This window comes from Panthera pardus, unplaced genomic scaffold (assembly GCF_024362965.1).
Source record: "Panthera pardus isolate Hobbes unplaced genomic scaffold, ASM2436296v1 HiC_scaffold_17, whole genome shotgun sequence".
NCBI lineage: Eukaryota > Metazoa > Chordata > Mammalia > Carnivora > Felidae > Panthera > Panthera pardus.
The window spans coordinates 28980613-28993236 of NW_026526732.1; positions in this window are offsets into that span (position 1 = coordinate 28980613).

The following is a 12624-nucleotide window of genomic DNA, read 5'->3' on the forward strand; positions in this document are numbered from 1 at the left end:
TCCACAAAGAGAGTGGGCCTCATTATGGAGTGATAAAGATATAGTTCATTTCACCTCAAAAGAAAATCCAAGCTTTTGTTCACTCTGGACTTAACCATAAGGCTTATTAAACTCTAAATGCTTTGTTCTGTGCTGGCCAGGGAACAATCTTATTAGGGCCTGAAAGCCCTCTTGCTTTTAATTCTCACTAGCAGATATCGCTCCATCTGGACCAGTAACTTGGATCCGAATGGGGCCAAAGCAGCTCAGCAGCATGACCTCAGAGCCGTCTCTGTCCTTAATGCTGCAAATCTAAAAGATTCCCAAACCTAGAATCAAACTGGCAGGGATAAGCATCCTGTAGGACGTTGGGACAATAGAAGGACTGGTGCTATCGTGTTCTGATTAAAAGTGCAGGATCTGGAGTTCTGATCTTTGAGTGTGTGTGTGTGTGTGTGTGAGAGAGAGAGAGAGAGAGAGAGCACATGAGTGCAGGCAGGGTGGGGCAGAGGGAGAAGGAAAGAAAGAATCTCAAGCAGGCTCTACACCCAGCACAGAGCCTGATCCAAGCCCGATGGACCCGGGGCTCAAGCTCATGAACGAGATCATGACCTGAGCCAAAATCAAGAGTCAGACACTTAAATGAGCTATCCAGGTCAATAGATTTATATTATATTATATTATATCATATTATATTATATTATAATCTTTTTCCTATTATGACATAATACACACACAGAAACATAGTAAAATATAAATTACAGCTTAAAAAATTACTTGAAATCTAACACCCATGTAAATCTCCCAGGTCAGAGAAAACATTACCAGACCCCCAAAAATATCTGCATGTCCTTTCCAAAACACAAATTCCTCCCTCCTCAAAAGTAATCACTATTCTTATCTGAATATAATCACTTGTTTGGCTCTCTTTCTGCCTTTATCCTAAGCATATCTAAACACTACACTGTGGTTTTGCTGTCTTTTTTACAGCAAATATAAATGGAAATTATACAGTGTGTATGCTTCTATGTCTGGTTTCCTTTAATTAACATTACATTTTTAAGAGTCCACATTTTATTTACTTTTGCATTCCACTGTATGAATATGCCACTATATATATTGTTTCTGCTCTTGATGGATATCAGTGTGGTTTCCAGTTTGGATTTTTTAAAATATTGCTGCGACAGGGACATCCGTATGGCTGAGTGGGTTGAGCGTCCGACTCTTGATTTTGGCTCAGGTCACGATCCCAGGGTCATGAGCTCCAGCCCCACCTTGTGGGCTCCCTGTTGGTCATGGATCCTGCTTAGGATTCTCTCTCCCTTTCACTCTGCCCCTCCCCACACGCTCGCTCTCTCTCAAAAAATACATTGCTGCTACGCACACTCTTGAACATGTGTCTTGGGGTGCACTCACACACATTTTATATATCTGGAGTGGCACTGCTTGATGACAGCAATGCAAATGTTCAAATTTGGTTGGTGATGCCAAGTTAAGATAAATGTACGAATTTACACTCTAACCAATGATGAGACCTCCACATTCCCACTCCAAATTGGTCTTGTTAGATTTTAAAATTTTAGTCATTCCAGTGGTATCCCATTGCCTTTCATGGATTATTAATGGGATTGAGCACTTTTTCAGTTTTTATCAGCCATTTGGAGATGCATATCTCTTATTTTTCTTTTGGGTTTTGTCTTTTTCTTATTGACTGGCAAGGAGTTCATAATATAATCTGCATGCAATTTTTTTTATTGCTTGTGCAAATATCTTTTCCCAATTTAGACTTGTGTTTTCACCCTCTTAATGGGGTCTTTTGATGAACAAAATTCTTAATTTTAATTTAAGAGTTATTCTATTCCTTTGTGGATTTTCTTTTGTGTGTCCTATTTAAAAAACTGCCCCAACCCTGATGTCATGAAGATACTCTACAGTCTTTAAAAATCTTCATTGCTTTACCCTTCTCAAGAAGTTGTTCATTTAAGTCAGCTCAGGCTGCCATAATAAGTTACCTAGACTGGGGTGGCTTAAACAACATGTATTTATTTCCCACAATTCTAGAGGCTGGGAAATCCAAGATCAAGATAGTGGCACTTAATTCCTGGTGGGAGCCCTCTTCCTGGCTTGCAAATGGCCATTTCGATTTGGCAGAGAAAGCAAAGCACATGAACTCAGGACACTAATCCCATCATGGGGATGCTACCCTCATGACCTCATCTATACCTAATTACCTCCTCAAGATCCCACCTCTAAGTACCATCACACTGAGGGTTAAGGGCTTCAGCATATGACTTTGGAGGGGGACACAAACATTCAGTCCACAACAGTCTTACATTAGGAGTTCATTTTTGTAGCCCATCTATTTTAATATTTTCTCTCTGGATAACCAGCTGTCCTGGCACTGTTGATAAGCTGCCCTCTAGCAACTCTTCTCCAATACCGACTTTTGTCATAAACCAAATGTCCATTTTATCTCTTGATGCGTTTCTCTATTGTATCCCATAATTGGTTTGTCTATCCTTGAGCCCAAACTGCATGATATAACAATAATCAGGTGAAGTGAGTCCTCTTGTATTCTTCAAGTGGGTCTCATACTTTTACATTTCCAAAGAAACTTCAGAACCAGTTTCATTTCAAAAATCTATAGGACTTTTGTTTGGGTTTGCATTGAATCGGGAGATAAATCTGAGGAGAACTGATTTGTATTATCTAGTCTTCTGATAGTCCACAAAAGTGGGATATGACTTCATTCATTGAAATCTTCTTTAATAATTTCTTTCAGAATTTTAGAGTTTTCTAACTAAAGGAATTGCACATTCTTTAGAGTTATTGTTAGGTATTTGATATTTCTTGATAGTACTATAAATGATTTATTTTTTAAGATTAAAAAAAAATTTTAGGTTTATTTTTGTGTGAGAGAGGGAGAGAGACAGAGAGCAAGCGGGAGAGGGACAGAGAATGAGGGAGACAGAGAATCTGAAACAGGCTCCAATCTCTAAGCTATCAGCACAGAGCCTGACATGGGGCTCAAACTCACGACCATGAGATCATGATGCCTAACTGACTGAGCCACCCAGGTGCCCCTCTTTCTTAAGATTTTATTTTCTAGCCATTAGTTGCTGATAAATAGACATACGGATGATTTTTTTAAAAATTAAAAAATCTTGTATTAGCACTCTCAGTAAACCCTCTTACTGGTTTAATAATTTATCTGTAACTTAATTTTTTTTCTTATGTATACAATCAGATAATCATCTGTGAAGAACAACTTTTATTTATTCCTTTTCGATACTTACTTTTTGTCCTTTTTCATGCCACCACGCATTGGCTGAGGCCTCCAGTACAAGGTTGAATAGATTAGTGCTTGGAGGCAGCCTCTGCTTATTCCTGGACTCCAAGCAAAACCTTCCAACATGTCACAAGAATGGTGTTTGCTGTAGGCTTTTTCACATTAAGGAATTTATCTCCTATTGTCTATTATCATGATTGGGTGGTACATTATTTTTAAAATATCTGGACGACATAAAGTCTTGAACTCATACAGATCTATGATAGTAAGAGTCCTGTGTAAGTGTGAGAAAGAAGGTGCTTTTTGACTTGATCTTTAGCTAAAAATGGACTATTGATCATAAAATCTCTGTTCTAGGGGTGCCTGTCTCAGTCGGGAGAACGTGAGACTCTTGACCTCAGGGTCATGAGTTCAAGCATAAAGCTTATTTAAAAATAAGAACAAGTACATTCTAAACTGGATAAGCTGTGTGAGCAGGAAGAGACTCTAAATAGCCAGTAATATGTTTTCTTAGACATAACAAATGACATTAAAAATAATGTGGAATTTTTAAAATCTTTCAACCTACAAGATCTTGACATGGTAAGATTTTGGTTGTTTTTATCCCAATATTAATTTTCAGTAATAAGAGTGATCATAAGGAATTATTAAGCACAAAAATACCTAACCGACAGCCCTGTTATGTCTCCAAATCTCCAGAAGGTGGAGGCAGCGAGCCACCAAGAAGATTCAGCCTCACTGGTTTCATTCTTCCAACACATATTAGTCATTTACATTGTATAGAGAAGTCGGCCTATTTGTACCTATTTTATCCTCATTCTCTTGTTTAACTTGTCACATTCCCAGGCAGAAGTAATCCTTACTGAAGCAGCATCATGGAAGGGGTGCAGCTTCCTGGTTTTATCTCACTCACCCGGCTACGATACTCAGGGGTCAGTCAATCCATGTGCTTATAAAAATACCCGGAGGGGTCTTTGGGACTAATGACAATAGGATTCATTTGGAAGGACGGACCCCACATCCTGGAACGAGTGAGCAGGTGTAAGTGTATTGCTACATGCTGTCTCAGTCTCCTCAGGCTGCTGTAACAAAGTGCTGTAGGGTGGATGGCTTCAACAGAAAATTTACCCTCTCACAGTTCTGGAGGCTGAGAAGGCCAAGATCACTGGTGGCCAGCAATTTGGCTCCTGGTGAGAGCTCTCTTCCTAACTGCATCGCAGGCCTCATCCTCATGACCTCATCTAACCCTAATTATCTCCCAAAGGCCCCTCCACATACCATCAGATTGAGGGGTACAGCTTCACTATGTGAGTCTGGTGGGAAAGAGAGGACATTGTTACTTAGTCCGTAACAATGACAATGCAAAGGTGGTGCAGTGGGTCCCAGAAGGAGGTGGCGAAAGCTCTGCTCCTAATGAAGAAAACTGACATATTCCTGGTGGTCTGGATCTTTTCTTCTCTAATTCTATGCTGTGCGCCTCAGCCTGTTTCTGTCTTACGCCATCCGTCCTGAACCTGGAGGATTCCTTTATCAAGGTCCTTGTTAATCATAACAGATTTTATCTTCCTCCTCCCTACTTTCAGACATCCCTTTAAAATAGAGTTGTAGTCAAACGATGGCTAACTGGGTTTATTTAGTTCACCTAACTCTGCAAAATACAAGCCGCCTGCTTTTGTTAGTGTTCTGGGACAGTAACTTTAACAGCTTGTGTTATAGTTTATTTTTTCTTGAAGTTTTTCATTGGACCTTTAAGTTCCCATAATTATAGTCCTTGGTCATGACTCACTGTTAGCACTGGCCCAAGAAAAAGAAGCTGCTTCTGAAAAAGAGCTGTTCTTTTGGTTGCTCTCTTTCCCTTCTTTCTCCTGTATTTATTTCTCTCTCCTCTTTCCCTTCCCTCTCTCCCTGAAAAGAAAAAAAAAGTCGGGGGGCGGGGCGTTGTGGGGGGCGGGGGAAGTGAGCAATTGGGGGAGGGGCGGAGAGAGGGGGACAAAGGATCCTAAGCGGGCTCTGCATTGACAGGCTGACAGCGATTCTAATGTGAGCCTGGAACCCAAGAACTGCGAGATCATGACCTGAGCCTAAGTCAGGCACTCAACCGACTGAGCCACCCAGGTGCCCCGCAAATTCTTTTTCTTTTTCGATGGTAACAATCTTTGCCTGGTTGTGCTGTATCAGGAAACCCGCCACCTCCTCTAATCCCTTCAGATTCTCTAAAACTAGCAGGAGCAGAGAGACTCTCCAGCTGGGGCGGAGGGGAAGGTGTTTTCCAATGGGCACTTGGCTTTGTGTCACCCCCTCCTCACAAAGATCTCTACTGCTCCATCAGTGCCACTTCCCTGTGGATGCCAGAGAGACTGGACTCACTGACAGACACTGAATCACTCCTTTAAACCTCTATTGCTGTTACTAATTATTTCAATTCATTCTTTTTAAGTGTTTAATCACCTTTTCAGCTACTCCTATACTTTATAATAGTAATAATAATCATGGTGGTGGTGATAGTTGTAGTAGGAAGAGGAGGAGGAGGAGGAGGAGTCGTCAACCTATATTGAGAAGTTACTCTGTGCCAAACTATATACTGATCACTTTATATGTATTATCTCATGAGTATATATGTATGAATTCAGAACATTTTGGATTCTGGTAAGGTAATATATTGTATATACTATGTGGTATGGAACACAATGAGCAGGATCTCGGTAACAGCTTATGATCAAATAAATTTATACATCTGCAGTAAAATATATGAATGTAGTAAATTACATAGGGGCTACATAAGTAGCCACAAATCATTTCATATTAGGTTTGTGGCCACATAAATTAGGTTAGGTTGGATCTGGGCACCAAAAGATTCAGAAAGAAGCTTGTGGTTTTCAGAGAATTTCAGGTTTTGGAACCACAGATAAGGAGTTGTGGACCTACAGCATGACTTTTTCTCAGATGTTAAAATTAAGATTACAAAAGTTCAATAAAGGTCAGGAAGTAATAATAACCAAGGTCGATTCTTTCCATATGTGTATCTACTTGTTTAGCACCATTTATTCAAAAAGACCTTCTTTTGGGCACCTGGGTGGCTCAGTCAGTTAAGTATCCGACTTCAGCTCAGGTCATGATCTCATGGTTCATGGGTTTAAGCCCCGCATTGGGCTCTGTGGTGACAGCTCAGAGCCTGGAGTCTGCTTTGGATTCTGTGTCTCTCTCTCTCTGTCCTCCTCCACTCACGCTCTCTGTCTCTCTCTCAAAATAAATAAATAAACATTAAAAAAAGAACTTTCTTTTCTTCATTTAGTCATCTTGGTGACTTTGTTGAAAATCAAGTGACCATGTTTGTGTGGGTCCATTTCTAGGCTATTTTGTTCCATCTGTTTGTCTATCCTCACATCGATGCCACAGTTATCACCATTACTGTGGTGTGCAGTGAAACCTGAAATCGTGTAGTATAAGGCCACCACATTTGTTTTCCTTTCGGTTTTGGCTCTTCTAGCTTTACTGTATTTTCATATAAATGTTACAATCAACTTGGCAATTTCCACAGAAACCTTTGTTAGCTATTTGTAGATGATATGATGGTATACCTGGAAAACCTTAGAAAATTAATAATAAAATTAACAAACAATTCAACTTTATATCCTTTATAAAGTTAACATGTGGAAATCATAGAATTCATATACACAAACAGAAACCAACTAGAAATGTAATGAGAGAGAAAAATACTAATTACAACAGCAACAAAAATAAAACAACAGGAATGCATTTAATCATAAATGTACAAATCTATATGACGAAAACTTTAAAACTGTCCTAAAAGATTCAAAACTAATTTTTTTTTCAAAACTAATTTTGATAAAAGGACATCTCTCATATTTGGATAAGATAACTCATCATCATAAATATGTCAGTTCTCCCTAAATGTACTTATCAATTAACTCAGTCCTCCTTCCAATAAATTCTAGCATTTACTCGAAGCTAGGCAAGTTGACATTTAACTTCATATAGAAAACCATGTAAAAACTGTCAGGAAAACATTAAAAAACATTTATGAAAAGGGAGTATCCCCCTAACTCTCCCATACTGAAAACTATAAAGACCCTAGGGGTGCCTGGGTGGCTTAGTCAGTTGGGTATCCGACTCCCACTGAGATCATGATATCACAGTTCGTAAGTTTGACCCTCACATCGGGCTTGCTGCTGTCAGCACAGAGCCTGCTTTGGATCCTCTGTCCTCTTCACTCTATCTCTCTCTGCTTGCATGCACTCTCTCCCTCAAAAATAAATAAACATTTAAAAATAAATAAAAATAAATAAATAAAGACTCTATAATTGGGATGCCGGGGTGGCTCAGTTGGTTAAGCATCTGACTTGGGCTCAGGTCATGATCTGGTGGTTCATGGGTTGGAGTTTGCATCGGGCTCTCTGCTGTCAGTGCAGAGCCTGCTTCAGATCCTCTGTCTCCCTCTCTCTCTACCCCTCCCCCCTCTCAAAAATAAATAAACATTAAAAAAATACTCTATAATTAAAACAGTACTAGCATGTGAATATACAGGTGCACCTGTATATAGATAGAATAGAAATAGTTGAAGTAAAAAAGTCTAGAAATAGATCCAAGCGCATATGAAACCTTAATATAGAACAAAGGTGGATTTCAAGTTACTGAGACCAAGATGGAATTTTAATAAATGGTGCTAGGACAACTGGTTGGCCATTTGGAAAAAAATAAAATTAGATTTTTACTTCACGCCATATATAGGAATAAACTCCAAATGGATCAGTGACCTAAATGTGAAAAATGAAAGCATACAAGTACTGGAAGAAAACTTGAGTGAATTCATCTTTATCTTGGGTGAGAAGAAAGCCTTTCTAACTATGACTGAGAGTCCAGATTGCAGCAAAAGAAAAACTGACACATTAGATTACATAAAAATCAAAACCATTTCATGACAAAAATACCATAATCAAAGTCAAAGTCGGGTTGCTAAGCTGGGACAAAATATTTCCAATACATATCATAGTTGAAGGTTCAATGTGCTTAATATAAAAAAAAATTTAAGTGAGGGGGAGGGGCACCTAAGGGGCTCAGTTGGTTAAGCGTCTGACTCTTGCTCTCTGATTGGGTCATGATCTTGCAGTTCATAGGATCAAGTGCCACAATGGGCTCTGTGCTGTTAGCACACCTTGGGATTCTCTCTCCCTCTCTCTCTTTGTCCCTCTTCTGTTCTCTCTCTCTCCAAAAATAAATAAATAAACATTAAAAAATTTCTTTTGAAAAAAAAAAAAAAGAAAAGAAAAAATAAAGTGAGATGGAAAAGAGTTGAACACAAGACATTAGGATAAAAAAAAGATTCATAATAAAAAAGATAAAAGATAAAATGTCACTATTTTATCTCCTGCTACAGCAGGAAGCAAGAAAAATCTCAAAAAAAAAAAAAAAAAAAAAAAAACCAACCTAAACTTACACCTAAAGGAGCTAGAAAGAGAAGAACAAACAAAACCCCAAGCCAGTAGAAGGAAGGAAATAATAAAGATTAGAGCAGAAATAAATGAAATAGAAATTTTAAAAACCCAATATAAGATGTTCCTTTGAAAAGATCAACAAAATTGATAAAACTTAGCCAAAAATAAAAAAAAGAGAGAGACGGAGAGAACTCAAATAAACAAAATCAGAAATTAAAGAGGAGAAATAACAACCAACACCACAGAAATACAAAGGATTATAAGAGAATATTATGAAAAAGTATATGCCAACAAATTGGACAACCTAGAAGAAATGGATAAATTCTTAGAAACACATCATCTCCCAAAACTGAATTAGGAAGAAATATAAAATTTGATCAGACCAATTACTGTCAATGAAATTGAATCCATAATAAAAAAAAACTCCCCCCAAAAGAAAGTCCAGTACTAGATGGCTTCACAGGTGAATTCTATGAAACATTTAAAGAAGAGTTAATACCTATTCTTCTCAAACTATTCCAAAAAATAGAAGAGGAAGGAAATCTTCCAAATTCATTCTATGAAGCCAGCATTATCCTAATACCAAAATCAGATGAAGACACTACAAAAAAAGAGAACTAGAGGCCAATAACTCTGATGAACATATATGCAAAAATCCTCAATGATATGTTAGCAAACCAAATCCAACAATTCATTAAAAAAAATCATTCACCACGATCAAATGAGATATAGTCCTGGGATACAACGGTAGTTCAATATTCACAAATCAATCAACACATCACATAGATAAGAAAAAGGATAAAAACTATATGATCATTTCAATAGATCCAGAAAAAGCATTTGACAAAGTACAACATCCATTCATGATAAAACCCCTCAACAAAGTGGGTTTAGGGAGAACATACCTCAAATAATAAAGGCTATATATATAGAGAGAGAGAGAGAGAGACCCACAGCTAACATCATATTCAATGATGAAAAACTGAGAGCTTTCCCCTTAAGATCAGGAACAAACATGTACACTCTCACCACTTTTATTCAATATAGTACTGGAAATCCTAGCCACAGCAATCAGACAAGAAAAAGAAATAGGGGAACCTGGGTGGTTTGGTCAGGTAAGTGTCTGACTCTTGATTTTGGCTCAGGTCATGATCTCACAATTGTGAAATTGAGCCCTGCATCATCGGAGCTCTGTGCTGGGCATGGAGACTGCTTAAGATTCTCTCTCTCTCTCTCTCTCTCTCTCCCCCCCCCCCCGTTTGCAAGTGTGCACGCAAATGCTTTCTCTCTCTCTCTTAAAAAGAAAATTAAAAAAAGAAAGAAAGAAAGAAGCAGTGTCCAGATTGGTAAGGAAGAAGTAAAACTTTCACTATTTGCAGATGACATGATACTATATATATAAAAATCTAAAGACTCTACTACTAGAAATTGTAGAAACTACTACAGAAAACTACTAGAATTGATAAATGAATTCAGTAAAGTCACAGGATACAAAATCAATATACAGAAATCTGTTGCAAAAAAAAAAAAAAAGAAAGAAATATGTTGCCTTTGTATACACTTATAATGAAGTATCAGAAAGAGAAATTAAGAAAACAATCCCATTTACAATTGCAACAAAAAGAAAAAAAATACCTAGGAATAAACTTAACCAAGAAGGTGAAAGACCTGTACTCTGAAAACTATAAAACACTGATGAAAGAAATTGAGGATGACACAAACAAATGAAAAGATATCCCATGCTCTTGGGTTGGAAAAACAAATATTGTTAAAATGTCCATACTATCCAAAGCAATTTGGAAATTTAATGCAATTCCTATTAAAATACCAATGGAATTTTTCACAGAATTAAAACAAATAATATTAAAATATGTATGCAACTACAAAAGTCCCCAAATAGACAAAGCAATCTTCAAAAAGAAAAAAAGGGGCACCTGGTGGCTCAGTTGGTTGGACATCTGACTTCAGCTCAGGTCAAGATCTCATGATTCGTGAGTTCAAGCACCATATTGGACTCTGTGCTGACAGCTCAGAGCCTGGAACCTACTTCACATTCTGTGTCTCCCTCTCTCTCTGCCTCCTCTTTGCTCAGGCTCTCTCTCTCTCTCTCTCAAAACAAAACAAAATTTTTTAAAAAAATTTTAAAAAGAAAAAGGAAAAACAAAATTGGAGGTATCATAATCCCAGATTTCAAGACATACCACAAAGTTCTAATAATCAAAACAGTATGGCACTGCCACAAAAAGAGACACATAGATTAATAGAACAGAATAGACAGCCCAGAAATAAACCCATGCTTTTATGGTCAATTAATCTTCAACAAAGGAGGCCAGAATATGCAAAGGGAAAAGGACAGTCTCTTCAACAAATAGCGTTGGGAAAACTGGACAGCTACATGCAAAAGAATGAAATGGGACTGCTTTCTTACACCATACACAAAAATAAACTCAAAATGGATTGAGAATAGAAATGTGAGACCTGAAACCATAAAAATCCTAGAAAAGAGCACAGGCAGCAATTTCTCTGACATTGGCTGTAGCAACATTTTTCTAGATATATCTCTTGAGGCAAGGGACACAAAAGCAAAAACAAACTATTGGGACTACATCAAAATAAAAAGCTTCTACACAGCAAAGGAAGTAATAACTAAAACTAAAATACAACTTACTGAATAGGAAAAGGTATTTGCAAATGATATATCCAATAAAGGGTCAGAAGACAAAACATGTGAAGAACTTACACAGCTCAACACCAAAAGAACAGATAATCTAATTAAAAATGGAGGAATACATGAATAGACATTTCTTCAAAACAGACATAGATAGCCAACAGAAACATGAAAAGATGCTCAACATCACTCATTATCAGAGAAATCCAAATCAAAACCACAATGAGATATCACTTCACACCTGTCAGAATGGCTAAATTCAAGAACACAAGAAACAACAAGTGTCGGCAAAGATGTGAAAAACAAGGAACTCTCATGCACTGTTGGTGGGAATGCAAACTAGTGCAGCCACTGTGGAAGACAATATGGGGGTTCCTCAAAAAATTAAAAAGTAGAATTACCATATGATCCAGTAATTCTTCTACTGAGTATTTATCCAAAGAAAACAAAAACAGTAATTCAAAAAGATATATACACCTGTATGTTTATTGCAGCATTATTTACAATAGCCAAATTATGGAAGTGGGCCAAGTGTCCACTGATAGATGGATGGATAAAGAAGAAGTGTTATGTGTATATAATGGAATATTACTCAGCCATAAAAATGAATGAAATCTTGCCATCTGCAACAACATGGATGGATCTAGAGAGTATAATGTTAAGTGAAATAAGTCAGTAAGAGAACAACAAATACCATAAGATTTAATTCATGTGGAACTTAAGAAACAAATAAAGAAAAAAAAGGGACAAACCAAAAATCAGACTCTTAAATATAGAGAACAAACTGATGTTTACCAGAGGGGAGGAGGTTGGGGGATGGGTAAAATAGGTGATGAGGATTAAAGAGCACACTAATCATGATGAGCACTGAGTAATGCATAGAATTGTTGAATCACCATATTGCACACCTGAACTAATAAAACATTTTGTGTTAACTACACTGGAGTTAAAATAAAATTTAAAAAATAACAGCACACACAAAAAATGACCCTTAAACATGTAAAAGGATGTTTGACCTTGCTTATAATAATAGAAGTCAAATTAAAGCTACATTGAGACAATATTTCTCCCTTATCAGATCGAAAACAGGGTAACAATACACTTTCAGCAAACCTGTGGGGCAATACACTTTCTTACATTGATGGTAGGATTTCAAACTTGTACAATCCTCTTGAGGGGATTTTGGTAGTATTTAATAAAGCTACAATTGAATTTACTTTTGCCCTAGGATTTAC